Source organism: Pan troglodytes, chromosome 8, assembly GCF_028858775.2.
Source record: "Pan troglodytes isolate AG18354 chromosome 8, NHGRI_mPanTro3-v2.0_pri, whole genome shotgun sequence".
In the NCBI taxonomy this organism is placed as follows: domain Eukaryota; kingdom Metazoa; phylum Chordata; class Mammalia; order Primates; family Hominidae; genus Pan; species Pan troglodytes.
In genome coordinates this window covers 60,982,335-61,010,122 of record NC_072406.2, presented here as the reverse complement: position 1 = coordinate 61,010,122, position 27,788 = coordinate 60,982,335, and the positions used below count along the sequence as shown (strand labels likewise).

The 27,788-nt window shown below is 47.5% G+C and overlaps 1 protein-coding gene across 12 annotated transcripts in view; it reads right to left on the bottom strand.

Moving 5' to 3' along the window:
- The window catches only part of WDFY4 (WDFY family member 4), a 298,286-nt gene extending 276,345 nt beyond the window's left edge, over window positions 1–21,941 (bottom strand). For 8 of the 12 annotated variants that reach the window (XR_010146870.1, XR_010146871.1, XM_016918236.4 and 5 more), the window contains exon 1: window positions 21,579–21,941. The gene's annotated coding sequence lies outside the window, so the exon portion shown is untranslated. Of the gene's footprint in view, window positions 1–14,216; window positions 14,301–21,047 lie in introns of all 12 variants that reach the window. The other 4 variants (XM_016918238.4, XM_063781765.1, XM_016918235.4 and 1 more) reach the window with 3 other exon arrangements.
- Window positions 21,942–27,788: the final 5,847 nt, after the last annotated feature.

Genomic DNA, 27,788 nt, shown 5'->3' with positions numbered 1-27,788 from the left:
ATGTGTAATCTTTTTTTATTACCCTTTTTTTTAACCCTGATGATTTGACAGGTAAAATAAAATCAAAAGCAAGTGCATCTCTGTTGTTTCTCACTGCGCATTTGCTGCAGAGTGAGGAGCTAAGTATGTTTCCATCTGAGGCTTGGTCTCCTGCAGAGCTCCCTGCAGCTGGTGTTCTGGAGTCAGACTCCAGTGAGTTCTCATTTCATGGGTTCTTTGTAAGGAGGTCTCAGCTATTCTCATGGCTCTAATTACCACTGAGAGCCACATATCCACTAAACATTAGCTCTGTGAAGGCAAGGATGTTATGTCCATAGCAGGGGCTGGCACAGAGTAGATTCTCAATAAAATGTTATTGCATAAATGAATGAAAGTATAAATGAATCCGTGAACGAATTAACCTACTTGCTGATGGCACCCAAATCTCAATCTCTCTCTCTCTCGCCTAGACCCCTCTTTGGAACAAGTTCATTTTTCCCACTCCAAGATTTCTACTAGGATTTCCCCAGGACTCTGAAAGCCACTATGTCCAACCAAACTGCCATCCCTAGCACCAATAGAGCCAGCCCCAAGCCATGGTAACAGCAAGCTTAGTGTTGTCTCTACCATATAAAGTTCATTCTGTGGCCACACCTGCAGGCTTTACTAACTGGCTCTATCAGTAAACCATGTCTGAGGACATGCTAACATGCCCCATCTTCAGGACCAGCAAGTGGCAAGTCAAGTGAGCATCGGGCAGAATATGGAACTGTGATGGGTGGGGACTTAGCTGGAGATCCAGAGAAAGGATCAGAAACCGCCCAGCTCTCCTCTGAAGTGCAGAAGCCACATTTGCTGAAGTGAAACACTTGACTCACCTTCACTTGAATCGGCAAAGATTTTTGATAAACAAGGATTTCTAACAAATGCGGACCCCTGAAATTGCGTGGCAGCAGCATCTGACTCAAATGCCAAGCTGCAGCTGCCCCACCTCCTGTTCATCTGCTGATCGTGCCACACCTGCTCCAGTTTTATTTGAAAAGAGAAGGAAACAGGGAGTAGGCTTGCAGGCCATGTGAAGAACAGCAAGAAAAAAACACTCTCATCCGTCTCATTCTCAAGAAGTGCCCCACCTACAAGCCAGCAGCCTCTTCTTATCCAGGGTGAAAAGGGACCCATCGGGGCTTAGGGTCACTGTGGGAGTCCCAGGCGAGGCCAGGGTGAGGGTAGGGCAATGAAGGAGGCACTCACCTCCGCACAAGATTTAAGGAGGTGCCAAAACTGATAATTTTATGCAACAGTTTTAGAGATCAAAGTTAATGTCAAGAAATCCATGATGAACAAAATTTTAAATAAAAACAGGATCCAAACCTGTGCTTCCCAACCATCCCCCGACTTCACTCTCCACTGTGGGAACTTGAGCTCAGGGCATTTTTCATAAAAATCAACCTGTTAAACAGACACCACGTCTGGGCCTTGGCTCCTGGAGATTCTACTCTCAGACATGTTTGGCTCCCAGCACAGACTCTGGGGCCAGACTGCTGGGGTTTGAACACAGTGGGCTTAGACCAAGTGGCAAGACCCATCCCTGCCTCATGGTCCTCATTTGTAAAGTGGGGATGACAACAGGTCCTCTCACAGGGCCCCTCTAGCATTAGTCAGCTTGGCATAGGTCACTATTAGGATTAAGGGAATGCATAGTTACTGGCACCTACTTAGTGCAGGCATTTACATGCATCTCTTCATGTAATCTTTCTGATATCCAGTGACAGCAAAGCTAGCAGCCTTCGTCCACAGCTGGTACTGAGGTGGGAGCAGAGAGGTGACTTGGCCAGGGTCCCTTCGCCAGTCGGTGACCAGAGCAGAAGCCCCCAGGTCTGTGGACAGCCCAGGCTTTGCTGCCCAGCACACCCCCAGCAGTGCACACAGGCAGCTGGGCTCACACTGTGGCTGCTTGGGGCTGAGGATGGGGAGAGGGGCTTGGCAAACTACTATACCCGGTCACACAGGCTGGGGAAGACTTGCTACCCTGGAAAGGTTCTTGGACAGGTGGGCTTTTAGGGGAAGGGTTCAGGGAAATATAGCCTTGGCAGAGCAAGAGGCCAGGAGGCTGCAGGGAGTCCCAGAGCCTCCAGGAAAAGACAAGACCACTCCTCCCTGCCGGCCGTGCTGTGTCCCAGCTTGGATGGGTTCAGGGCACATGGCATTCCGGCCCTCCACATCCCTGACCAGCCAGGTTGGAAGCTCTGCTCTCCTGAGGCAGAAACTTGCCTTCTCACACAGCCACGAGGCAGAGGGGGCAGTGGGGCCAGGATGGGAGTCACAGGCAGGGGTCCAAGTCAAACTTGGCCCCTGTGGTGTCTTAACTGAGTCACTTCCCCTCTCTGAGACTTGGCTTCTCCTCATCCACATGGTCCCGGTGATCCCAGTCCCTCTCTGCCCTTCCTGCATGAACAATGGGAAGAGGTCCAGCATAGTGAGAAGCTGAAGGGCTGCAGGGACCCCCACAGGAGCCCAGAGTCTGTGGGTTGTGTGTATGTGATGGGGTCTCCCCTTCCTCTGTGCCATGTGCAGGGAATCAGATGGTGAGCCTGCAGGGACCCAAGAGGGAGGGATTCCCTGTGACCTCAGCAGCACCAGTGCTGGGAGTGGCCATGCATGCCCCCAGGTCTCTTGGTGTCACTATCCACCCTCACCCTGCACCCCACCCACCCTGCAGGGATACATAGCATCATCAGAGCTCGCTCTGCATTGTAACAACCCACACCAGGCATTCTGCGCACAGCGGCCCCAATGAAGGGTAACATCTGGAGCATGAAGCAACTGCTGGGTTGCTGATATTTGGGCTGCTAAGTAAACATTTTGATGACTGTTTTCATCCCTGACTTTCTATTGAGTGATTTGCGGAGTTGGGAGTCTCAGAATGTGAGATGTGATCTAGCAGCGCCCTTGGAGCTAAGATGCCAAGAAGCTGTTCCCAGGAAAAGCTGCCCCGGAGCAAGAAGACATGTGGAATGACCCAAAGGGTTAGCTTGGGACTCAGTGCCTTCTGCAGAAAAGCTGGGGCCTGCAGACAAAGAGTTGCTTTGAAAAAATTAAAGATTAAAATTCTTTCCCCATTTCTTGTCAGCCTCTGCAACTATTCTCATTTCCAGATTATAAACTCCAGGTGCAGAAACTGCCTGTTTGCCATCTCCATAATGGGCCATGGCCCTCAGGCCTTGGAGCTGGGGAAGCCTCTAAACCAGATGATACAAAATAGAATAGTGGCTTCGCATGCATGGCCGTAAATGATCTGTTTTCCTCTCCATGCAAAAGCCAGTGCCTCACTGCTTGTCAGCCGATCCAAACACTCTTGCCCCTGTTTTCAGCAGAGTCTTGGCCTCAATCTAGAGCGCTCCAAAATAAATAAATAAATAGCAAAGCCATTCTTGTTCCTAAAACATGTTCAGGGTGGGGCTAGTGCTTGCTTCCCTCTTCCCCATGGTTTCACATCAACAAGGAGACCTTACAATCTAAAACCAAATTAAAAAGAGGAGAGAGACAGAGGTGATGTACTATGAACAGCGTTCACATCTACCTGCACAGCTGACACTGTCAGAAATACTGAGTACAGACAACAGCATCATCATTAGGAAAATGATGATTAAAACAAGATGCCAGGACACACCAATTAGTATGTCTTCAACAAGCAATCAAAACTTGATGATGGCAAGGGTGCAGAGCAACCACCACTCTCACCCTTGCTGGTGGGAATGCAAACGTGGCACTGCCACTTTGGAAGGAAGTTTGGCAGTTTCGGGGAAAGTTAAACATACCCCCAGGAATTCCACCCCTAGCTATTCATCCTAGAGAAATGAAAACTTATGCTCCTACAAAAACCTATACATGAATGTTTCTAGAAGCTCTGTTCATCACTGCCAAAACCTGGAAAAAACATAAATGCCCCTCACAGAATGAATGAATAAATGAATTCAGGTCCATCATCCATCCATACAGCAGAATCCCTCTCTACAGTACAAAGGAACACACGGCTAACACCCACAGCACCCTGGCTGCATCTCAAAGGCCTTCTGTCAGCTGACAGAAGCCAACCCCAAGAGGCTACCCACTGTCATATTCCACTTAGATGACATTTTGGAAAAGGCAAAATTGTTAAGGAGAGAAAATAAGATCAGTGGTTGCCAGCGACGGGGGATAAGGGAATGACTACAAAGGCAGGATGGAATTTTGCGGGGGATAGAAATGCCCTGTATCTTGAAAGTGGTCAAGGAGGAGTGTGTGGGCTTTGGAGTCAGCTGCACAGAACTTGCTATTTAGTAGCAGTTCTGAGCTATGGAGCTGCTCTGAGGCTCTTTTCAGCAGCCATCAAATACTGCTAGTATTTGCTGCCTCATGGTGTGTTGCTGTGAAGATAAAGAGAGATGATACAGAGATGAAAATGCAGAGCCACTATGAAGTAAGCTTTCAGGAGGAGGAGTTACTTGGTGGTGGTCACATGACTGTCTACATTTGTCCAAAGTGTGCACTAAAAAAAGTAAATTATTTTTATGTAAATTGTATTTCAGTAAACCTGACTTTAAGAAAACATGTACCGAGGTGGAAAGAGAACTAATGGAAAAGCCAGAGGTGGGGATTTTAGTCCCTTGGCTTCAGCTTTTATCCTGTACAGTGGGGATAGAAATCTCTATTTAATCAAAGTAGTGACTTCCCTCCCTGAGAGCTCACTTTATAGTAGCTCTGCATTTTTACCTCTGTATCATCTCTCTTTATCTCCACAGCAACACCCCACGAGGTGGTAAACAGTAGTATTTCACAGGTGCTGGAAAGAGCCTCAGAGTGGTTCCATAGCTTCCCACGGGGCCACCAGCCAAGTTCTGTGCATCTGACTCCAAAGTCCACATGCTCCACCTTAACCACACTTCCTCTTTCCTCAGGATGCCACCAGCTGGGGACAGGTCAAGGCTCCTGTCCACAGAAACCACCCTCAGATAAGAACTCACTCAGGGCCTTTCCTTGGCCTCAGCCTCCACGTTGGTCAAGTGGGGAGACTGTCCTTTAAGTTCTCATCCACTTTTGCATCCAATTAAAAATACTATGTTTATTATTGATTGTTACATCAAACTGGTTGAACTAATAGACAAGGTAGGTCAATTACAAAAAGTAAAAGTATACCCAAAAGAATTGAAAGTGGGGACACAAGCAGACACGTGTACACCCATGTTCCTAATAGCATTATTCTCAATGGCCAGAGGGTGGAGACAAGCCAGTGTCCAATGATAGATGAATGTGTAATCAATGAAATGGAATATTATTCAACCTTTAAAAGGAAGACTATTCTGGCACATGCTACGACATGGATGAACCCTGAGAGAATTACACAAAGTGAACTAACCAGTCACAAAAGGACAAATGCTGTGTGATCCATTGATATGAGGTCCCTGGAGCAGTCAAATTCATAGAGCCAGAAAGGAGAATGGTGGTTCCCAGAGACTGGGGAGAGGGGTGCATGGGGAGGTAGCGTTTAATGGGCACAGAGTTTCAGTTTTGCAAGATGAAAAGGTAATGGAGCTGGATAGTGCTGATGGTTGTACAACAACGTGAATATACTCAATGCCACTGAACTATACATTTAAAAATGGTTACGATGGTGAATCTTATGTTATGTTACTTATAGATTGTGGTATGTACTACAATTACAAATTTATAAATAAAATCAATAAATAGATAAAAGATAAAGGAAGAGAAAATAATTCATCCAGTTTAATGACCACGATAAAATCATAACGATAATAGCATCTATTGAGTGCTAGCTCCGCACTAGGCCCCCTGCCAAAGGCTGTGCCCACCTAACGTGATTTAATTCTCCCAAAAGCCCATGGCACAGGAACTGTCATGACCCCACACACTCCCACCCCCAGGTGGAGATGAGATGGAGGCATGGTGCGTTTGCGCAGCATCCCTGGGCGTGCTCACGCAGCTGGTGTTCTCAGGAGTGAGAATTCCCTTCTGGGCCAAGGCTTCAGTAAACATTTGCCACATGATGGCATTGTATTGGAGGGATTATGGGATGCCAATTACAGAAGCTCTGTGTTCCACACCTGGGTTAGTTCCGGGCAGGGAGGAACACTATTGTAAACAAAGGGGACACAGATGAGACCCAGTGACAAGATCAGAGAAATCAGGAGATAGAAGTAGCTTGGAGGACATAAGACCCTGAGAATTTGCAGAAACTGGGCAAGAGGATTGGAGCTCCTGCAGGATGTGGTAAAGGGCCCCCAAAGCACAGTCTATATAACGTACAAAGCAAAGGAGGGAAGTGTAGGTGAGGGGACTCATGTCAGTGGAATGACAGCCTCCAGGCTTTCCTGTGGGCCTTTGGGGAAAGAGCTGATTGAAGGACCAGTGCTCTGAGACTCCCTTTGAGATGCTTCGCCTGCTGATGGCCAGCCTTGGGGTGGTGCTGGGAGGTGAACCTTCAGCCTAAAACCTGCCCTCCTGGAGAAACTGTTCTGAAAGCAGTGGTTCTAAAACTTCAGCATGCATCAGCATCACCTGAACAGATTGTTAAAACCAGATTTCTGAACCCCAGCCCCAGAGTTTACAAGTCAGTAAGTCTGGGGTGGGTCTCAGGAATTTATATCTCTGAAGAGTTCCCAGGAGGTGAGGAGGCAGCTGGTTCAGGGACCACACCTGGAGGACCACCACCTGAGGAGAAGCCTTGGAGAGGGACTTTGGAAGCAGAAGAATCCTATCATCTAGATTTTACCTAGCATTACTGCAAGCCCTGATCACCCCTCACCCTCACCTCTCAGCCCAGAGAGTAGACCAAGAGGACAAAAACAAAAAGCACAGTGTGAAAGGCTAAAGTGTCTCAGGCAAAGCTGGAGTTTAGCCTTGTTGGGAGCTTAGTGTGTGGCAGGCCAGCTGCACTTTTGCATTTTCAGCCTGCATGATGACTCCAAGACGTGGACATTAGGGATACCATTTTCAGATGAGGAAACTGAGGCTGGGAGCAGGAGCCTGCAACTCACTGAGGTCCAGATCTGTCTGCCTCCAAAACCTCTCCACCACTCTCCCTCTGAGGTTGTCTAGCTCCTCCAAAACAGGAGCCCCTCCTCTCCCCACTCTCCACTGTGGGGAAAGTCCTTGCCCACATCGGTGATGTATTAACTGACAGCAGGAGCTCTGGTGTGTATGCGTGTGGGGTGTGAAGGGGACAGGAGGGACACTGGATGTTACAATAGGTCCCTGTGCCTCTGCCCCTGCTGGCTCCAAAGTCCCCATGCTGCAAGCCCCAACACTGAAAGCTCTGAACACTGAGTGTGTGATCTCCTTCTCTGCCTGCTGTCTCAGAGTGGCTATGGCCAGGCCCCACCCTCTTCTCCATGGTCACCCTGAGAGCCCTGTCCATAGACATTCTGCTCCCTCCACCTCCCACTTCCCTCTCCTCACCTCCCAGACCTCACCTCCCCCTGGGGCAAAAACCAGGTGAGCGTGGCTGTCTGTGGAGGAGGAAATGGAGACGTGGCAGGGGCTGTGAGCCCTGTAGCATGTGCTTTCTGGGGCTGCACGGGCCGGCTAGGTCTATAGTGCATTTCATGAGAGACCTCTGATCTCCTCCAGAGTTGCCAGTGGACTGATTTCGGACTCACGGCAACCCTTCCCTGAGTCTCCAGTCCACTCTGAAGATTTCAAACTTGCCAGCCGCCACAATTCTGTGAACCAGTACCTTAAAATAAATGTCTCTCTGCCTACACACATGCACACATCCTATTGTTCTGTTTCTCTGGAGAGCCTCGGCGGATACAGCATGGCTGTCCTGGATAAAGCCCTTCACCCGCCAGACCTGTCCACATTTCCCATCAGCGTTTATTGAACCAGTACCACTTGGCATGCACAGCGTTAAACTTTGCCTTCTTAGAAGCATGAGGCAAAGCAGGAACCATATTTGGGGTTGTGGATAAACCCCACACCTTCAATCCGTCTCCCCCACTGAGAATAAATTGAGCAAAGACTGAGCATGATACGGTAGACAGAGGGCCCCCAAGAGAAAGAGGTCTTCAGTGTCATGCCAGAAGTGGGGTGAAGGCCTCTTGCCCCTCACTGTTCCTCCGGGAGGCCACTGCTGCTCAGAAAGAGCATTTCATGGAAATCTTGGTCTGATCTGCACAGGCAAGGCCCACCCACTAGAAAGCTGGAACAGGACTGTCACAGGGGCCTTGTCACTGCCACAGCCACAAGCCTCAAGCCCTGGCACGCTTGGGAACAGGAGAGTGACATCAGAGTGCTTCAAATGTGCAGGACATTGGTGCAATCTCCCACGCTAGAAGACAGACATCGTGGGCAGGCAAAATTGGAACCTGGCATCAAGTCCTGCATTCCGGCTCCTGCTCCTCATGCCATGAGCTGTGGAATCTCAGAAGTGACTCTCCACAGTGCCAATCCTCATCTGAAAAAATGTGCTGCTGGGAGACACCAAGAGATGGCCTGTCGAGAAGCAGGTCACAGGAGGGGCTTTGTAATGGACAACGCATCCCCTCCTCGGAGGCCGTTTCAAGAGCTGGGGCACAGGACCGTAGGAGAACAAATGTGCGTGGGGCCATGGAGGACAGGCGCACCCGTGGGGATGGAAGGGCTACTCAGAGAAGGCCAGGCAGGAAGCAAGCTGGAGGCAGACATGCAGCAAACAGGCCAAGGTGACCTGGGGGCCGTGGGACAAGATGCCACCTGAAGTCATGTGGGACCAGAAAAGGGAGGCCAGCATGGTTAGACCTGGCATTCTGGGTAATGGGGAGACCCTGGAAGTACTAAGCAGGAAAATGGCCCAGGAAACACCATTCTAGAAAGGTTGTCCTGGCTGGCAGTAAACCAAGCCTGGAACAGGAAAGAGAAGAAGAAAGAACAGCCAGGAGGTATGGGGCCATGATCACTCTGGTTAGAGGGATTGCCTTAGAAACAGAAAGAAGGCGGGACCCTGGAGATAACCCAATGAGATGTGCATCTGACTCCAAAAAGTCACACGTGCATCTTTGTTAGATGCACACCTGCACATCAGATGCCTGGTGAGCTTGGAAACAGAGCAGCCATCGCCCACCCAGGCCACTCACCAGATCACCTCGGAGGCCGGGTTCCCCAACATTGTGACTTACTTCTGAGTGGCGCCATGTGTAAGTGTTGGCTACAAGGTCTAAGGTGATTGCAACATGTCCCCAGGTGAGGCCAGGGGCCAGGAAGACACGGGAGGCTAAGACCCCCAGAGCTCTGTGATGCCCAGAGATGTGGGTGGCTCATAGAACATCACAAAGCAGGTCGGGAAGGGAGCTGGGAGCCCCTGCTAGGTCTCTACTGCTTCATGGCAGGGCCTGCTGTCCAGAGCCCTGACATTAGCTCCTAAGTTACCTGTGAGCTGGGTGAGACCTGAGTGTTCCAGGCCCACCTCAAGTAGCTCCATGTATCTAGGAGTGGGCCTGTTAGCCTGGGCTGTGTGACAACCTCTGGCCTTGACTCGCTGGTAAGCACCACCACCACCCTGAACCTAGTCCCTCTGGCCAGTCTGACCCCTCCTGAGCTCCAAGGCCAGGCCAACCCAGAGCAGCATCACATAGATCAGATTCAAATCCCAGCTCCACCTCTTCCTAACCTGTAACCATAGCGACTCAGGCTCCCTCAACCTCAATGTCTCCAGCTGTAAAATGGGAACAATATCGTCCTTGCAACATTGCAGAAAGAATTAAGCAAGCCAACATATGTGAGAGGGTGTCCAGTACACGCTAGATGCCCACAGAGTGCGCACTGCATGGCCTCTTCTGCATTCTGCACCTTGCTGCCTCGAAGCTCTTAAAATCTGCACTTCCCTTGGGAGCTTCAGCCCACATGGCCTTTGTAAGTGTGCTCTGGGGCCTCCATCCATCTTTGGGGTTCAGCCCTGAGGTCTGAGTCAGCTGCCCTAGTCCCAGCCTAGACCCTTCCTTTTGCCTTCATCACCTCCCCCTGGGCTGGCCGCTGAGTCTGTCCAATCTCGGGTCTCCTCACAAGGAGCTGGTTTGTTGGATGTCAGGACAGGGCCGTAGAGATGTGGGCCTGAGCATGGCCAGACAGGGCTGCATGTGAGGATTTGGCCCTGGCGAGGACACAATGTGGAGACACGAGCAGGAGGGCTGCCTCCAAGACCAAGCCTGTGTTGGGGGAATGCCACATCAGGGCCAGGTGGAGTCAGGGGCAGCCTTGCAGACAGCAGGTGGGAGAGCAAGGAGTGGGCCACTCAGGAGGTTCCCTGTGGGCCCTGCATGGCCAGCACCTCCTCAAGGGAGTGCCAGGAGCAGGCGCAGCTGCTGGACTCACGATAACTCCAGCAATCACCTCGGTGCTGCCCTAGACATCACCAATCAGCGAGTGTCCCCACTTCTTACCTGGGCCAAGGGCTGAGTGTGCCTGCTGGCAGAGAACGGCAGGGCCCAGGGCCCTACACCTGCTTCAAAGAACCCACGAGGAGACTGAGGCAATGCAGGTGTTTTCCAGAAGTTCAGGGGATCCCCTGAAGACTAAGATGGAGACTCCCATTGGAAGGAACTAGGCAGGTCAGCAAACCTTCCATGGCTCTCAAAACTTCCTCTTTCTGATTCCAGTCCTCACTGGGCTCCTGGTCAGCACACACCTCTATGGTTTTTGCAACAGCAACGGAATACAGGAACTCACAGTGTCCTGTGGAAGGGGCTGGTTCTGTATCTCGGTATGTGTACCTACTTCCACATTGCCAAAAATGGCCAGGGAGCAGTTCCCCTGGCTAGACCCCTACAGTTTGGCTATGGTTGAGCTATCATGATGGGGACAAAGACCTGAGTTGGAGACAGCACAGGTTACAAGAAGCCCCAGTCCCTGTGGAAAGGTGGTGAGCCTCTCTAAACTGGGAGCCGATCAGGGCTCGGTCTCCACTGAAATGTAAGAAAGTGTTCCCTTAGGTAAGAAAGGACATGGAAAAGTGACCATCTACTAACAGAGACATCAATGTTCTCTACTCTTAGAAAACCTGTAAGGTAGGCATTACTATTCCCACTGTACAGATGGGTAAAGCGAGACTCAGAAAACAAGTAATGTATCTGAAATCAAACAGCTGACAAGCATCAGAATCAAGGTCAAACCCAGGTTCCCTCTTCCAGCACTCAAGGTTGGCTTCAGGCAGTGGTCAGTGGTGGTGGAATATGCCATGGTACTAGCTGAAGCCTGCAGTGTTGCAGGGAGTCCCTGGCTGGACTTGCACAGTTGTTGCTGACCCCCAGCCATAGGAGATCCAAGCCAGACCTGCTGTCTGCCCGCAGCTCACACAACAAGCTGGGAGGCCCAAAACAAGACTCTGTGGTTGCACTGTTGCCCCAGAGAAAAGCAGATCCCTGGGAGCCTCAAGGATAAGGGTTCATTAGCCTTGGACAACGTGGACACTCCTTGGCCAGCATTCCCTCCACAGATACCAGCACACTCAGTGTCAGTCACTTGTCCTCCAGGCAAAGCCATTGGGGCTACTGCTCTACTTGGCATGTTCCGTGTAGTGGGTCTCTGGATTATTAAACATGCAAGGAGCAGGATCACCCTCTGTCCACACCCTGGACTTCAAAGCTCAGGGGGAGCAGGGGGCCAGCAAGGAAGCCGATGCAGTGGGACAGTCATTGGGCAGGGTGGTGGTGGCTGTGGGGCAAGAGGAGGCTTATGGCCCAGCCTGGGGAGGGTGGAGAAGTCTGGGAGGGCTTCTTAGGACATATGGTGCCAGTGGTGGACACTGAAGAGTAAGGATGGACCCTGGCAGTAAGTGGACAGGCACCCCGGGCAGCGTGAGTGAGTGTCTGGCAAATGGCAGAGGTGTCCAAGAAAAAGCAGGGACAGGGGCTCAGGGGTTGAGTGAGTGCATGGTGAGAGGGCCCTGCAGAGAGTCCGGAGTGGCAAGCTGATGGACATGGACATGGTGCTTGTCTCACGGAGCGGTCCTGGGAATCACTGTGGGGCTCTCAGCAGAGAGTGACAGGAGCAGCTGGCAGCTGCCTGTCACTGGTAATTCTGCCACCAGGAGCTCACAGCCTCCTGGGAGACGAGACGGGTAAAGGGATGCTCTAATACGTGGGGGTGGAGGAGGCTAGGGGGTGGTGGAAGAGGTGTCACAGAAGCAGGGGCTTTGAAGAGGGAGTAGGAGGGAAGTAGAAATAAGCTACCCAGTGGGCAGGTTAGAGAAAAGAGGAGGGAGAAACAAAGCCACAGGAGAGGCTGGGCTTAACTAGACCTGGCTTTGTCCAACTAGGAGGGATATGAGCAGGAACAGGGCAGAAAGCTTAGCCAGGGACTCTATTAGGAATGTCTCCAGACTCTGAGCAGCCCCCATCCGATTCCTCACCCTCCAAACTCCCAGAGAAGGAAAATGATGGGGAAACTTTGCAGGATCCTTTATATCTCACGTGCTAAGGTAAGAAAGATTTTGACACATTTCCAGATGGCTTGGTTTGGTCACACAATCATCCCATTTAGCTTATTAAATTTCAAGAATAATTTGGTCAGAATAAACACACAAAAATCACAAGTGAAGCTTTGAAACATATCTGGAAGTATGCATGCCTGGCTCCTCAGGAATTAAAGATCTCTTAGTTCTCCGGAATCATCAAAGCACAAAAAAGTGAGGGCACAAACCACCTATGTCACAGATAGAGTGACTCATTTTCTTGAGTTCCCTGTCCTCTCCTGTGCCAGGCCAACCTGGACCCAGAAAACTCTGCTTTTAGGTTAAAGAGAAAAAGAGACACTTTCAGATACAGCTTGGCTCCTGATGCTTTTCACCTAAGAGAAGAGCAAGGAAATATACTGCTAGCCACTGGAAGTGGGGGCTTCGGCCTCCAAGCTGAGTCTCTTTGCTTTTCTGTGACTCAGTTTCCCACCTGTAACATGAAGCGTTTAGAATAGATGCTCCTTAAAGAGGTGTCTGCCAGTGAAGTTCGGCTGTTCAAATTTGCCCAGGTTCACAAGCTTCAGATTTCTCCTCTGAGAGCTGAATATTTGTTTAACCAGAATGAGTCTCCCACAAGCAGGCAGACCTCTTAATGTACCAGGAATAATTTTCTTAATTATTCAACGTGCCGAAGGAGGTGGGAGGATGGCATCTGAATAGAACAGAAAGGGGTCAAGGGGCCTGAGAATGCCACTTGCTTGGGTGACACAGGTCCTCTGGGCCTGCCCTGTATGAGGCTGGTAGGCCAGAGTGGGCCCGGCACCAACACCTCTGCTTGCTCATCTGTCCCCTGGCTGCACCATAGCAAGTCTCTGCCTGCAGGCTCCCCTCCACCTCCCATCCACCCCACACTGTCAGACTTTACAGCACAACTCCAGCATGTCCCTCCCCTGAGCAAACGTCCTCCGCAGCTCCCATGTTCTCTGGGAAACTTCCCAAGCTTGTGGCCCTGATGATAGGACTCAACCCCCTCCTTGCCTAATTCCTCCCTGCACCCTCAGTGGGGTTAAGCTGAATCCACTGATCACTCACACCATAACCCCTCTGCCTTCAGTCAGGCCACCTCCTCTGCCTGGAAATCTCCCCCTTCAGCACCACGGTCCAAACATGCCACCTTCCAGACACAGCTCATGGCTGCCCCCCTCAACACAAGAAGCAACCCTGCTCCTCTCCACTTTCAAACTGCTCCCACTATTGGGCCATCCTGCCATTAGAAGGCAGCCATCACCAGCAGGCGACAGCCCCTTCCAGTTTTCAAGGCTGCGTCAAGATACGATCTCAGTAATTACAATGGAACAGTGAGGCAGACAGCAGGCAGCAGGGCTTTGATTGTCCCATGTACAGGAGAAAAGAGAAGTTAGGCAGTGAAAGCCCTTGGCTGGCACAGTCAGGCAGGCTGCACAAGGGTTGGCCTGCATTAATTCCCAAATCAATCATTTTCCCCAGTGCCTACTGCCTATAACAACTGCGGCTCCCATCCCGTTCCTCCTTAATGTCATTGTTATTCATGAATACGCTGTCTTTCTCACTCTTGTATTTCCTCAATTCAAAGTCTCTATCAATTATAAAATGCCACAGTCATTTAATTAAAGCACTTTGGGAGGGAAAATCATCACATTAAATACACACTTCAAAAATGAGATGATTCAGACACTTGCAATTGTGTGAGGAAGGAAGTGTTTTGTGGAACAAAGGCAGTCTTCCAGGGTGGTGATTGTGAGGATCCCGCCCACTGGCAGAGGTATAGACTCACCTAGGGGCACTGTCCCGCCCTTCTGTTCCTGTCACTCCGATAGGGTAAAGGTGTCCTGGCCCACAGGCCCACAGGTGTGTGAGGCTAAAAGGAAATACAAGAATCTGTGATCTGACAGCAGGGCAGCGCCCTGGGCTTTTCCCCTTTTGAATATCTGGGCATTTGCCACCCTGATCTGCCTGGCCATTCAATCGCCGTACACACCCCTCGAAGGCTGAGACCACGTGGAGCTGCTATGCATACATTGGACATGCAGGCTTGGTTCCTGGGTGGCTTAGGAGCCTGTGCCCTGAGGCTCACACCCCCCATCCTGGGCTTCATCACTCTTTTAATTGCTACCCTCCTCCTTCTCCTAAAGAACAGGCATTCTCAGGACAGAGACTCTGGGAACAAACAGCTGCAGGGGTGCTCGACCCTGCCTCTGTTATAGCATCTGCCACCCTGCAGCCTTCTGCACACAGGGCCACTCTCCCTGGATTCTGTCCACAGTTGATCAGTGGGTTCCTGGCAGCGTGTTTCAACGTTACTAATTGCTCACATGTTTTGGCCATCCTCCACACAATTTCTTTATGTGTACATACCTTTATCTTTGACTACATTTCCCTTTCTAGTTTGTGCTTATCCTTTTAAAAGTCGATATTAGAGCGCTACTGAGAAATTCTTATTATTACAAGGAAAACACAAAAATCAACAAATATTTCTCTTTATGCCTACTAATTTTCACATCCAAGTGATGGCAGCAGCAGGAAGTCTGGTACGGCCACTGCCATCATGCCAGCCACTGCAGGGAGGGCAAAGGGAGGAGGCAGACAGCCCCCCAGCTCCAGCAGCCCGCTACGCTGGGGGCTGCCATGATGGAGCCAGGCCGGGTTGCCAGCCGGCCAGCAGGGGAGCAGCGTGACAGGAGAGCAGCATGGTCAGGCAGAGAGGGGTGCCAGTGTGGAGCTAGGGTCAGGCTTAGGGGCCAGGGTGGAAAGTGGGAGTGGTGCCCACTTTGGGGACCCAGCCAGCCCACACCAAGGGTGCTGGGCTCCTGCGCCTTGGGAGGAGGCTCTGCACAGGACACCCAGGGCAATGTCTCAGTCTGCCACCCTAAGTCAGGGTGACTACCGAGCCTGCCACTTCCTACATCCAGCCCGGACCCTTGATTAGCTCTGCCCCAGTGGGTCCTGACAGCCTTGGCAACAGGGGGAGCTCCTGTTGATGTTGCCCCTGTCCCAAATTCTGGCCTGGACCCAGTGAGGATCAGGAGCCCCTGCCTCAGGCTGTGATGAGGGGAAGGGGTTGAAGGCCACTTGCACTGGCCTTCAGGTGTCCCTTGGCATGAACAGCCAGGGCACCATGGAAGGCAGCAGGGGGCAGATAGGCTCCTGGGTGGAGGGGGGAGGGCCCCGGTAAGGTCCCACCTTCAAGCCAAGGAGGGCCTGAAGGCTGGGGGCTGGGCTACCAGACCCACAAACCAGAGTGGGGACTTGTGTTGTCTTTTTCAGGCTGCTCATGGCCACCTATGGCCCAGTTGGCTCTCATTTCCTCCCCTCTGAGGTCCATAAAAACCCTGGGTTCAGCCAGAACAGAGCAGAGGATGGAGAGATGACTGGATGACCAGCTGCAGGGAGGAGCTACTCTCTGCTGAGAGCTGGGAAGATTATAGGAGGACCAGCTGCAGAGAAGAGCTACCTTCTCCAGGGCCTCCTCTCCGCTGAGAGCTGCAGACGTAGGGACAACCAGCTGCAGAGAGGACATATCCCCTCTGCTGAGAGCTGAGTGCTCATCAGGACAACCTGCCTATAGAGAGAAGCTACCCACTAGGTCTCCTCTTAGCTGTTCTAACACATAATAAAGCTCCTCTTCATCTTGCTCACCCTCCACATGACTGCATCCCTCATTCTTACTGGATGCAGGACAAGAACTCAGGCAAAGGTGCCACTGGCCACAGAGGTTTCTGGCCAGAGAAAGCAACACCCCAAACATCCCATATCACAAGTATATTTTGCTTGTAATTAATGTGAAAATGATTTGATTGCATTAATCATCCATCATATCATAAACATGTTCTACATTGCCCTTTTCCTTAAAGTATCAGACCTAGTGACCATGGAGCATCCTCTTGATGGATCACCCATAATTGACTGTCACTCTGTAATAACTGGATGCTCAGATTGTCTCCACTGCTGTCATGGGCAATGCTGAGGGGAAGGATCCCTGCTGCAATGATTTTGTTTCCTATGAATTCTCAAAAGAAGAATTAATCATTCAGCCAAGAGGGAAGAACCACTGTCATACTCCTGCCAAATGTTCACTATTCCTTTCTAGAAGTGTAGCTTCTTCAGCCCTTTAGTGGTAGTGTGGTCTAATGCAAGTGCACAGGCTTCAAAATCAGGTGGAACTAGGATCAAATCCCAGCTCAGTCACTCACTCTTCAAGGGCAAAGAACCTTACGTCTCTGAGTCTCCATTTTCTCATCTGTAAAATGGGAATAATGAAAGTTATCTCATCTTGAGGATTAAGTGACTTTGCAAGTACAAGTCCCTGGTTTATTTAGGTACTAAACCCATTATTATTAGCTTGTATATTTTCTTTCTCCTTGGAATTATTTGGTTCAAGTGGCTTTTCACTTCTCCTACCTCTCATCCATCTCAAACTCTATTCCCATGAAAGCCTCTGGCCATAAAACAAGAAGTATCATTCCTCTAAAGGCTGCTGTCCAATAGAAATATTAGAAATAGAAAGCCAGGCACAAATTCCAGCCACATGTGTAATTTCAAATTTTCTGGTAGACACATTTTAAAAATAAAAATAAATAGGTTAAATTAATGTTTAAAGTATATTTCACTTAACCCAATATATCCAAAATATTTTCACTATGTAATCAGTATTTTTAGGTACTGAAGTATTTTATAATTTTTTGTTGTTAGTTTGTAACATCTTTAAAATCTGGAGTGTATTTCACACTTACAGTGCATCTCAATTCACATCGGCTATATTTCAAGTATGGCTAGTGGCTTCTGTATTGGATAACAAAGGTCTAGACTTTGATATTTAAGTTTTTAAGGAGTGCAGATACCTCAAAGGGGACTGGCAGCCAAGGGTTTAGGAGATATCATCTATCTGCATTTTGATGGTTTATAGCACTTGGAGGGAGATTACAAATGCAAGCCCCTAATTGTAAATAAAATGGGTAGCAGCTCTAAGGTGTGGCTTTAGGAACTCTGAGAAGTTCATTTTCCTTACCCTCCTACACAAGATATCTTCCTTCTTTCTGCCAGTTGGCCAAGCTGCCTTGCTTGTCTACCATGAAGTTCACTGGGGTGGGGGTGGAGGGTGCCAATCCTTCATTTCTTCACATATTGTCTAACAAGCATCTCCATCTTTGTATGACCAAACTCATATTTCTGAATCACCACCACCTTCCAAATCTGCTTCTACTGCCCTCAAGCCAGCTCAGTAGGTGATAATCTCATTCTTCCTGTTACTCTGGAGTCATCTTTAGCTTCTCTCTTTCTCCCATGCTCTATACCTAAAATGTCATCAAATCCTACCCTCAAAAAAGTATCTAGAACCTGACCACTCTGACCACCTGTCATTATCTCAACTATTATCACTTTGGGGCAAGCCACCACCACCTCTAGCCTGGGTTATTGCAAAAGCCTCTGAACTGATAGTCTTGCTTCTTCCTTTGGTCTCCTACAATCTTCACATGACACCTAAAATGACTCTTGTTTAAAATGCTTGCATTTTGAACAAGAATCAGTCCAAATAGCAACAGTCCAAAAATGTATTTTAATGACAATTGACACAATATAAAAATATAAACCACTTAGGGATATGTCTAGTCAAAATATGCACCACTGCTATAAAGAAAATAGTAACATTGTATTTAAATACTTTAGAGAAGACCTAAATAAGTGGAGAGACAGACCACGTTTATGAATTGGAAAAGTCATTTTCATAAAGATATCACTTCTTTCCAAATTATATTTCCAGTCAAATCTGAACATAGATTTTTTTTCTGTTGAAAGCCAATTCTGAAATTTATACGAATGAGTAAAATACCAAGAATTCTCAAGACAGGATGGAAGAAGAAAAGAATGGGGAGGCTCTTTCCAGATACCGAAATTTATTATAAACCTGTGGTTAACAATGTTGTCTAGCATTGTCAAAGGGTTAGACAAATTGACAGAATAGAGAACCAGGCAAGACCCCCATGCACATGACAACTCAACTCACAACAGAGCTATCATGGATCAGTGACTAAAGAATGGCCTATTAGGCTGGGTGTGGTGGCTCATGCCTGTAATCCCAGCACTTTGGGAGGCCGAGGTGGGTGGATCACCTGAGGTCAGGAGTTCAAGACCAGCCTGACCAACACAGTGAAACCCCATCCCTACTAAAAAACCCAAAAATTAGACAGATGTGGTGGCGCACGCCAGTAGTCCCAGCTACTGGAGAGGCTGAGGAAGAGGAATCGCTTGAACCTGGGAGGTGGAGGTTGCAGTGAGCCGAGATCACACCACCGCACTCCAGCCTGGGTGACAGAACAAGAATCTGTCTCAAAAAAAAAAAAAAAAAATTAGCCAGGTGTGGTGGCATGTACCTGTAATCTCAGCTACTAGGGAGGCTGAGGCAGGATAATTGCTTGAACCTGGGAGGTGGAGGTTGCAGTGAGCCAAGATCATGCCATTGCACTCCAGCCTGGGTGACAGAGCAAGACTCCATCTCAAAAAAAAAAAAAAAAAAAAAAAAAGAATGGCCTATTAAATAAATGGTGCCAAGACTCTTGGTTATCCATATGGGAAAAGCAGAATAAAATAAAGTTTCTTCCCACCTCACGCCATACACAAAAGCCATTTCCAGGTAGACTAGAGACTTCAGTGTAAAAAGTAATATTATAACATTTTTTGAAAATAATATGAGAATAATTTTACAACCTTATAGTGGAGAATTTCTTAGATAACACATAACAAGTATAAATCATAAAGCGACAGGTGGATAAACTTATTTGAAACTAAGAAATTCAGTCATTAATAAAAACCACAGGAATATAAGGAGACAAGGCACCAACAAACGAAAAATATTTGTTATATATATACATGACAAAAAGTAGTACCCAGAATATGTATTGAATTATGGCAAATCAATAGGATAAAAGACAGGTAACCCGATGAGAAATGGCCAAAAAATGTGAACAGGAAAAGGGACTCCAAATGGCCAATAAACATATGAAAAAGATGCCCAACCTTAGTAATTTGGTCAATGCAAATTAAAAACATGCTAAGATAGCTTTTCATTTCTACCAGATTGGCAGAAATACAGTACCAGACAATATCAAATGTTGATGAAGATGTGGAGCAACAGAAACTTTGGTGCATTGCTGAGGGGTGGGTAAAATGAGGCAAAAACTTTGGAAAACAATGTGGTGACATCCAGTAAGGCTGACGATATGTATAACCTATGACCCACCAATTCTATTTCTAGAGTATATACCCAAGATAAATTCTTACACACACGCCCCAAGATGCATGTACAAAAATAGTTCTAGCGGCACTGCTTATAATAGAAAAAAAAATAAACTCTTGAAATACCTCAAATGCCATCAACAGCATCTCAGATAAATATATTGAGGTACACTCATCTAATAGAATACTGTACTGCAGAAAACTTTAATTATCTACAGGTACATGCAACAATATGAAGAAATTTCAGAATCAAACTTTTGAACCAATTAGGCAAATTTTAAAAGAATATTTAATTCCATGTTTACAGAGTTCAACAACTTGCAATCATACATATATAGCGATTTAAATATGGGATGTAAAATTAGAAAAAAGAGCAAGGGAACAATAAACCCAAAATTCTGGACTGTTGCTGCTTCTGAAGAGGGAAGGTGAAAGATGGGCATGAAGAGGACCTCAGAGATGATGCTGATCTTTAAAAAAATCTAAGGTGTCAGCACACAGGGTTTATGCTGTTTTTATTACTTCTATCTTATTATGGTCTTTCTAAATTTTCTTCTCTTTCCTTCTTTTTTTTTTTTTTTTTTTTTTTTTTGGAGATGGAGTTTCATCGTGTTGTCCAGACTGGTCTTGAACTCCTGACCTCAGGTGATCCGCCCCTCTCGGCCTCCCAAAGTGCTGAGATTACAGGCGTGAACCACTGCGCCTGGCCGAAATTTTCTTTTGTTTCAACACAGAAAATCTTTCCAAGTTCATGAAAGAATAGCCCATGTGCTCAGGATGGACAGACAGGAAGGGCCTCCCTGACCTGACCCTGTTCCCTACCTCTCTGGCCAGAACCCCAGGCATGCCCCTTACCCGGCTCTGCCACACCAACCTCCACGAGGTCTCCTCCTCCAGACCCTTATCAAGAACACTTCTCAGAAACCCACAGGACTCGGCCTCCCTCACAGGTCCCCTCTCAGAAGACTAGAGCCATCCCCACTCTCCCAAGACCCCCACCCTACCTGCTATTCTCCCACCTGCTGAGCACCGTAGACCCCTGTCCGCTTTGACCAGAGCCTGGCAGGGCGTGGTTTCTCAATACCTATTTGTTAAATAACTAAATGAATGACTATACATAAACTCATATTAAAATTAGTGTGCTCCGTGGAAAGGGTAATGCATAGAGCCCTTAGTTATCAAACCAGCGCCCCCACACTTTAGATGAGTTGGGACAAAGGATCGGTTTAGTGTTCTAGAAGTTTCATTTCAGGGGAAAAGAAGAATCAGTCCTTACCGAGCAGGTGGCTCTGCTTAGGCAGAAAATGCAGGCGTTTCAATGGTTTGCTATAATAATTCAGATGAGGGAAGTGAGCCCAGGGAGGCACCTACTTACCAGAACCCAGTGGAGTAATGACAGGGCCGGGATAGACCAGCTCCCTCTGAGGCCCGTTGGAAATGGCCCTCCGACTCTGCCCTCCTCAGAGGCCTATGCGGGAGCTTGGAGGGCGAGCCTCACTGTCCTGTCGGCCTGCTCTCTCCGCCCCCTCGACAACCAGGAAAGCCCGTGTCAGCCCTTCCCAGGGTTCCCTTCATAGCAGGACCCCGAGAAAGGACTTGACCTGCCGTCAGAGGTCGAGGAGTGCTGCTGGAGCCCAGCCTGATTCCCAAACTTCAGCAGTGACACACACTCAGGCAGACCCAGGCCCTGGAGTGGCCCTGACCACATGGGCCCCCCACGCCACACACACTTCCTGCTCCCCAGCTCACCTCCTCTCCCACATTCACAAACCCAAACCAGGCACTGGGTCACATGTGCCCCATAGTCAGCCTCCCAGGAGGCAGCCAGTAGGCCCCACGCTGACAGGCGGTGCCGATATGCCCACCTCTAGGCTGGCCTGGCTGGGCCAAGAGCAAGGTGGCCTACCTGGAGGGGTGGCCGTCAGCGCCTGTAGACATCAGAAGGCATGGGCCCCCTCATCCCCAGCCGCAGCCCCTCAGGCTCGGGGAAAGAGGACCCGGCCCCGCATCGTCAGTCCTCAGCGCCGTTTCACTCTGAATCACTCGAGCTGGGTCTCTGCTCATTTCCTGGAGAAAGCAGAAGTGGAGAGCCGGCAGATGCCTGACTCTGCCCACTCTCCAGCCGACCACGGAGCTGCTGGAGTTCTGGCGGATGACTTGGGTTCTGCAGCAAGGCCCCTTGGGGCTGTGCAGCCTCCGTGGTCAAGCGGTGCTGGTTGGGGCCAAGGACAAAATGGAAAGTACAGCCCAGCCCTAGAAGAGTAGGTCTGGATTCTGTGTCCCCTCTTCACTAGCCGTGTGACCACTGGTGCACACCTCTCCTCTCTGGGCCTCTGGCAAAATGAGAACAATGATGGTGTTTAGGTGAATCTAATCAGAGGTGCGTTTAAGTGCACCCCTGGACATGGCATGGGTTGGGCAGCCCTCACCCCACCAAGCTCAGAGCTGCCCACTTGGATTTCTTCCTCCCCCATCCTCAGATAGAACTTGAACCACCAATGAGGGGAGTCCTCCTGCGGCCAACACTGAGGCAAGGATGAGAGGACATCTAAAACCATAGAATGGAAATCTCTGAAACTCAGACTCCAAATTCTCATTCCTCTGAGTATATAAACTAGGCTGAATTATCCACGTCACCTATCCATAACGTCATCTCCACAGTACAAACAAGCATGTCCATTCATACACAATCCTGCTTGTGCTCTGTAAAAGGAGAATTTTGCCAAAGAGCAAGGGCACTTGTTAGCGCTAATGCCTGATCCTTGATCCTCAGTGCAGCTCATCGCTTGTCTCTAGCTCACAAAACCAGTGGACCATGCATGACTGACTGAGAGGCAGCAACAACATCACTTGTTATGACATGGAGTAAAGCTCCAAGATTGGTTTAAAGAGGAAAATAACATTTGTCACAAAACCTCAACCTCCACCAATGCAAACTTGTCAGTAGACAGCAGCCAAAATAGGAGATCTATCCAGCTGCACTCCAGTCTGGACAGCAAGAGCGAAGCTCCGTCTCAAAAAAAAAAAAAGAAAAGAAAAGAAAAGAGAAATTGAAAGGATACATGCAGTGCCAGCCAGGGGAAAGAGAAAACCTTAGAGAATTTGCAGTGAAGTGTTTGTTGTATATGATGAAAACCCCTCGTCATTGTCACCAATGAAATCATAAATAAAATCTACAAGAAGATATTGCCTGAAATCAGAGGCCTATGGTAAGAGCGGATTAGGCAGAGGAACTTCCACAGAGGCAGGAAGGGTGACCAGCATGGGACAGGTCAGGACCCCATGCCTGTGAATGCCCAGAGGAAGCGCGGAGAGTCTGTCATAGTGGGATCTCGCAAAGTCTGCTGGAGAGCCCACCTGCACCCAGGTCTCCTACCTTCTACCCACCCCAGCACCTTGCCGGGTAGCCAGCAGCAGGCAGGTAAAAAGCACTAAATTCAGAGCTAGAAACTCAAGGTTGAAATTCTCACTATCTTAACTGAGATAATTGACATCTTATTTGCAGAATGAATGAATGCCTTGTTAGAAGGAACAAATCAAATAATATTTGCAAGAGAGGGTTTTTTTTTTTTTTTTGAGACGGAGTCTCGCTGTCGCCCAGGCTGGAGTGCAGTGGCGCGATCTCGGCTCACTGCAGGCTCCGCCCCCCGGGGTTCACGCCATTCTCCTGCCTCAGCCTCCTGAGTAGCTGGGACTACAGGCGCCCACCACCTCGCCTGGCTAATTTTTTGTATTTTTAGTAGAGACGGGGTTTCACCGTGTTAGACAGGATGGTCTCGATCTCCTGACCTCGTGATCCGCCCGTCTCGGCCTCCCAGAGTGCTGGGATTACAGGCGTAAGCCAGCGCACCCGGCCAAGAGAGTTTTTAAATACTGAAAAGGGCTGTGCAAATGCAAGCTATTATTAGTGAGAGAGTTGCCAAAGCTAAGACACTGAAGCAGCCAGGGCAACTATGAACTGCTAATGTAAAAGTGTATTTTTGTTAAAGGGCAATGTAAGATTCTCTGATTTTTAAACAATTGCCCCAAAATGACAGTTTTACTTCTGCACCCAGTTATGGTGGTATAACTGGTATAGGACATACCCTCCCATTGAAAGCAACTATAGAATAGTTCAAATACACAAGATAATTGTTTTCAGGCATTGAATAGCAAGACTGTGATCCTTGAGATAAGGAAAACACACAAGGTGAGCCCCACAATTGCCCTGGAGTTTTTTCTAGTGATGCTTTTTCTGCTATGATGCAGGCAGGTGGGGCCCCAGAGACAGTAGTCTCCCTGAACTGAAAAGGTTTAAGTCAGAGTTCAAAGCTGCTGAAGGCTCTGGTATGTTCAGGGCAGGTTCCTGAGGAGAGTGTGCCTTGTGGGAACTCATTGTGTGTGCCCTTGGCCAAGGATTCCTATGTGTGCACAGGGTGAGACTCCAAGAGACCCAGCAGAGGTCACCTGACCCAAGGCCGAGCACTGAAGGAGGTAACAGAGAATGTGCAGTGCTTGGAATGTTGCAGTCGCATCCCATGGAGTGTGGAGAGACCTTGCTGAGCATTGTGGGACTTCACTTTACACCTCAGAGCCCTCACCCCACCAAGCTCAGAGCTGCCCTCTTGTATTCCTTCCTCCCCAATCCGCAGACCAAACTTGAAACACCAATCAGAGGAGTCCTCCTGCAGGCTAAACATGAAGGTAATGATGAGAGGAAATTTAAAACCATAAAACTCTGAAGCTCAGACTCCACACTGAAGAAGTAAGAACCACAGCCTAGAATAAAAGCCATAAAGTTGGAACAAGTTCAAAATTGAAATAAAATAGCTCCATGTGATAAGTTACTTTTATGAGTTAACTTGACTGGGCCATGAGGTGCCCAAACATTTCGAGACATTATTCTGGGCATGTCTGTGAGGGTATTTTTGGATGAGATGAACATTCGAATCAGTAGGCTGAGTCAAGCAGACTGTTCTCCCTAATATGCATGGGTGGTTTCCAATCGGTTGAAGACCTGAATAGAACAGAAGGCTGAGTAAGAGGACACTTTGGCTGCTTGACTCCTTGAGATGGAACATCAGTCATCTCCTGCCTTTGGACTGGAACACTTACAACACTGGCTCTTCTGATTCTCAGGCCTTTGAACTCAGACTGGACCTTACACCATTGGCTCTTCTGGGTCTCCAGTTTGTTGACTGAAGATCTTAAGACTTCTCATCCTCTATAATCATATGAGCCAATTCCTTGTAATACATAAAGAAATAAACAAACAAGAGCAGGCATGTATATATATAGATATATACACACATATACATATATATATATATATGTATATCCAATTGGTTCTGTCTCTCTGGAGGACCCTAATACAACCAAACCAAGAATAAAAGAAGCAAGACTGATAGAATTAAAAGGATATTCCAGTAATTTTTTTTGAGACAGTCTGGCTCTGTCCTCCAGGCTGGAGGGCAGTGGGGTGATCTCGGCTCACTGCAACCTCCACTTCCTGGCTTCAAGCAATTCTCGTGCCTCAGCCTCCCAAGTAGCTGGGATTATAAACACGTGCCACCATGCCCAGCTGATTTTTTGTGCTTTTAATAGAGATACTGTTTCACCGTGTTGGCCAGGCTGGTCTCAAACTAATGAGCTCAAGCGATCCCATCACCTCAGCCTCCCAAAGTGCTGAGATTACAGGTGTGAGCCACTGCAGCCAAGGAATTTAACTGCCAACCAGAACAAAACTCAAGATGCTTTAAAGGAAGAAAACTTAATGCAGCCTCCTTTCAATTTAACATCCATACTATCTAGCATAGAGTTAAAATTAGTAGAAATCTGAAAAAGCAAAAGAATGTAACCCATAACAAGAAATAAAAAACTGTCAATAGAAATAGACCCCAAGATGAACCAGATGTTGGAATTATTTCACAGGAACTTTAAAGCAGCTATCAGAAATATATTCAGGAACTTAAAAAAAAAAGCAGGCAAATTTCAGCAAAAAAAAAAAATCGAAAATACAAGAAGATTCAAATGTAAATTCTAGAACTGAAAAGTATATCTGAAGTAAAAATTTTACTGATAGACCAACAGCAAATTGGTGGCCACAGGAAAAAAATGGTTAATGAACTTGAAGACTTATTAATAAAAATTATACAATTTGAAGGACAGAGGGGGAAAATATTGATGAAAAAAACAAACTCAGCTGCTCTTGGGACAATATGAAATGGTATAATATATGTGTAAATGGGGTCTCAGAGAGAGAGAAGGGCAGAAAAGCACATTTGCAGAAATGATGTTTGAAATTTCCCAGGTTTATTGAAAAACGGCAAATTGCAGACATGATAAATTTAGTAAAACTCAAGCATCACCAAGTGCAAAGAAAAAACACACTTAGCACATCATAGTCAAACATCAGAAACAAATGTATTATCTTAAAACAGTCAGAGAGCAAGAAAGCAGTCAGAAAGAAAAAAATATTACCTAAAGAGAAACAAAAATACTATTTAAGGCTGATGTTTTATCAGAAGCAGTGAATGCCATAAGAGAATAGAAAGACATCTTTAATATGCTAAAGGAAAACAACAAAAATTGTTAACCAATAATTCAATAGCCAATGAATGTCTCTGTAAAAATGAGAATAAAATACATTCATTTCAGGTAAATAAAAGCTGAGATCATTCATCTCCAGCATCCTTGCAATATAAGAAATTCTAAAGGCAGTTTTTGAAGCTGAAGGGAAAAGATGCCAGATGGAAACTTGGATCTATAGGAAAAAAAGAAAAGCACTATTAATAGCAAATATGTGAGTAAATAAAAACAAACCAGGTACTTTTCATTATTTTAACTTCTTTAAAAGACTATGACTGCTTAAAGTGAAAATTGCAGTGCTGTACTTTGGAGTTGATAGCATACGTGGATAGAATGTATTTCACAACTACAGCACCAAAGACTGAGAAATCAATGGAAGCATATTGTTGCAATCTCACATTTTACACAAAAATAGTATTTTATTTACTCTAAGTAAATTGTCATAAGGATATATAATTTCTTCATGGCTTTGTGACAAAGATGTCAGAAAAGTAAAAGTTTAGTTCCAATCAACAAACACACACAGAGCATCTCCTCTGTGCCAGGTCCCAGGTAGGCCCTGAAGAAACAATGATGAACAGGGCAGAGCTGCTATGGAGTTTACTTCCTTGCTGCAGAGCAGTCTACACCAGTTGTTCAAGTTGGCAGGTGGTTCTCCCCCATGTAGCAATTTAGGAATATTGCTCCATTGTCCCATATAGCCTTGTCGTCTGCATCCAGCCTGTAAAAAAGGAAAGGGAGTGGACAAGACAAGACATACCTCTGCCCATAAAGGCCCAGCCTCTGAGTGGTCTACATCGCTTTGGCTCACATGCTATTGTAACCACATGGCCATATCGAGCTGCAAGGAAGACTGGGAAGTGTAGACCAGCCATGGGCCAGCCTCGATCCTGTTATTAGAGAGAATGCATTTTGGTAGGCTGTCGGTCTCCACTATGATCTCTTCAGAGCACTTACCATCACTTATCAGGGCCATATACTAAAAAGTTAATACTTTTAAAAATAAATATTTTTCTGACTTTTAAAATGAAGCATGTTAATTCTAAATAGTATGTAAAAATAAAAAGAAGAAGGAATAAAATAAAACTCACTAATACCCTATGCTGAGCAATAGCATTTCAGCCTTTTTTTCCATGTTTACCAAAGTATATTTCTTTGGTCTTATTTTTTGTCCTTAACAAATGGGAATCATGCCATATATTCCCCTTCATAATTGGTTGGGTTTTTCTTTCACTTAATTCATCGCAAGCACTTCCCTACTTCATTATTACAATGTATTTTCTACACCATCTTGGGAGAAAAAAAGAAAACTATTTACACAGCAACGGGACATGTTTAACAAACCTGGAGAGAAAGCAGCTTCCTGTGTGCTGGTTGCATTTCCATATTCCCCAGGGGGATCGTAATTAACTCCAGAAAAAGAGAGAGGATCCCACCATCAGATTGTACTTTCAGGGAGATGTGAGTACTGGTGCAAATGGAAGATAAACCCACAGGACACCTGGAGCCTGCAGAAGAAATGATCAATACCACTGTTGACATCCCATGA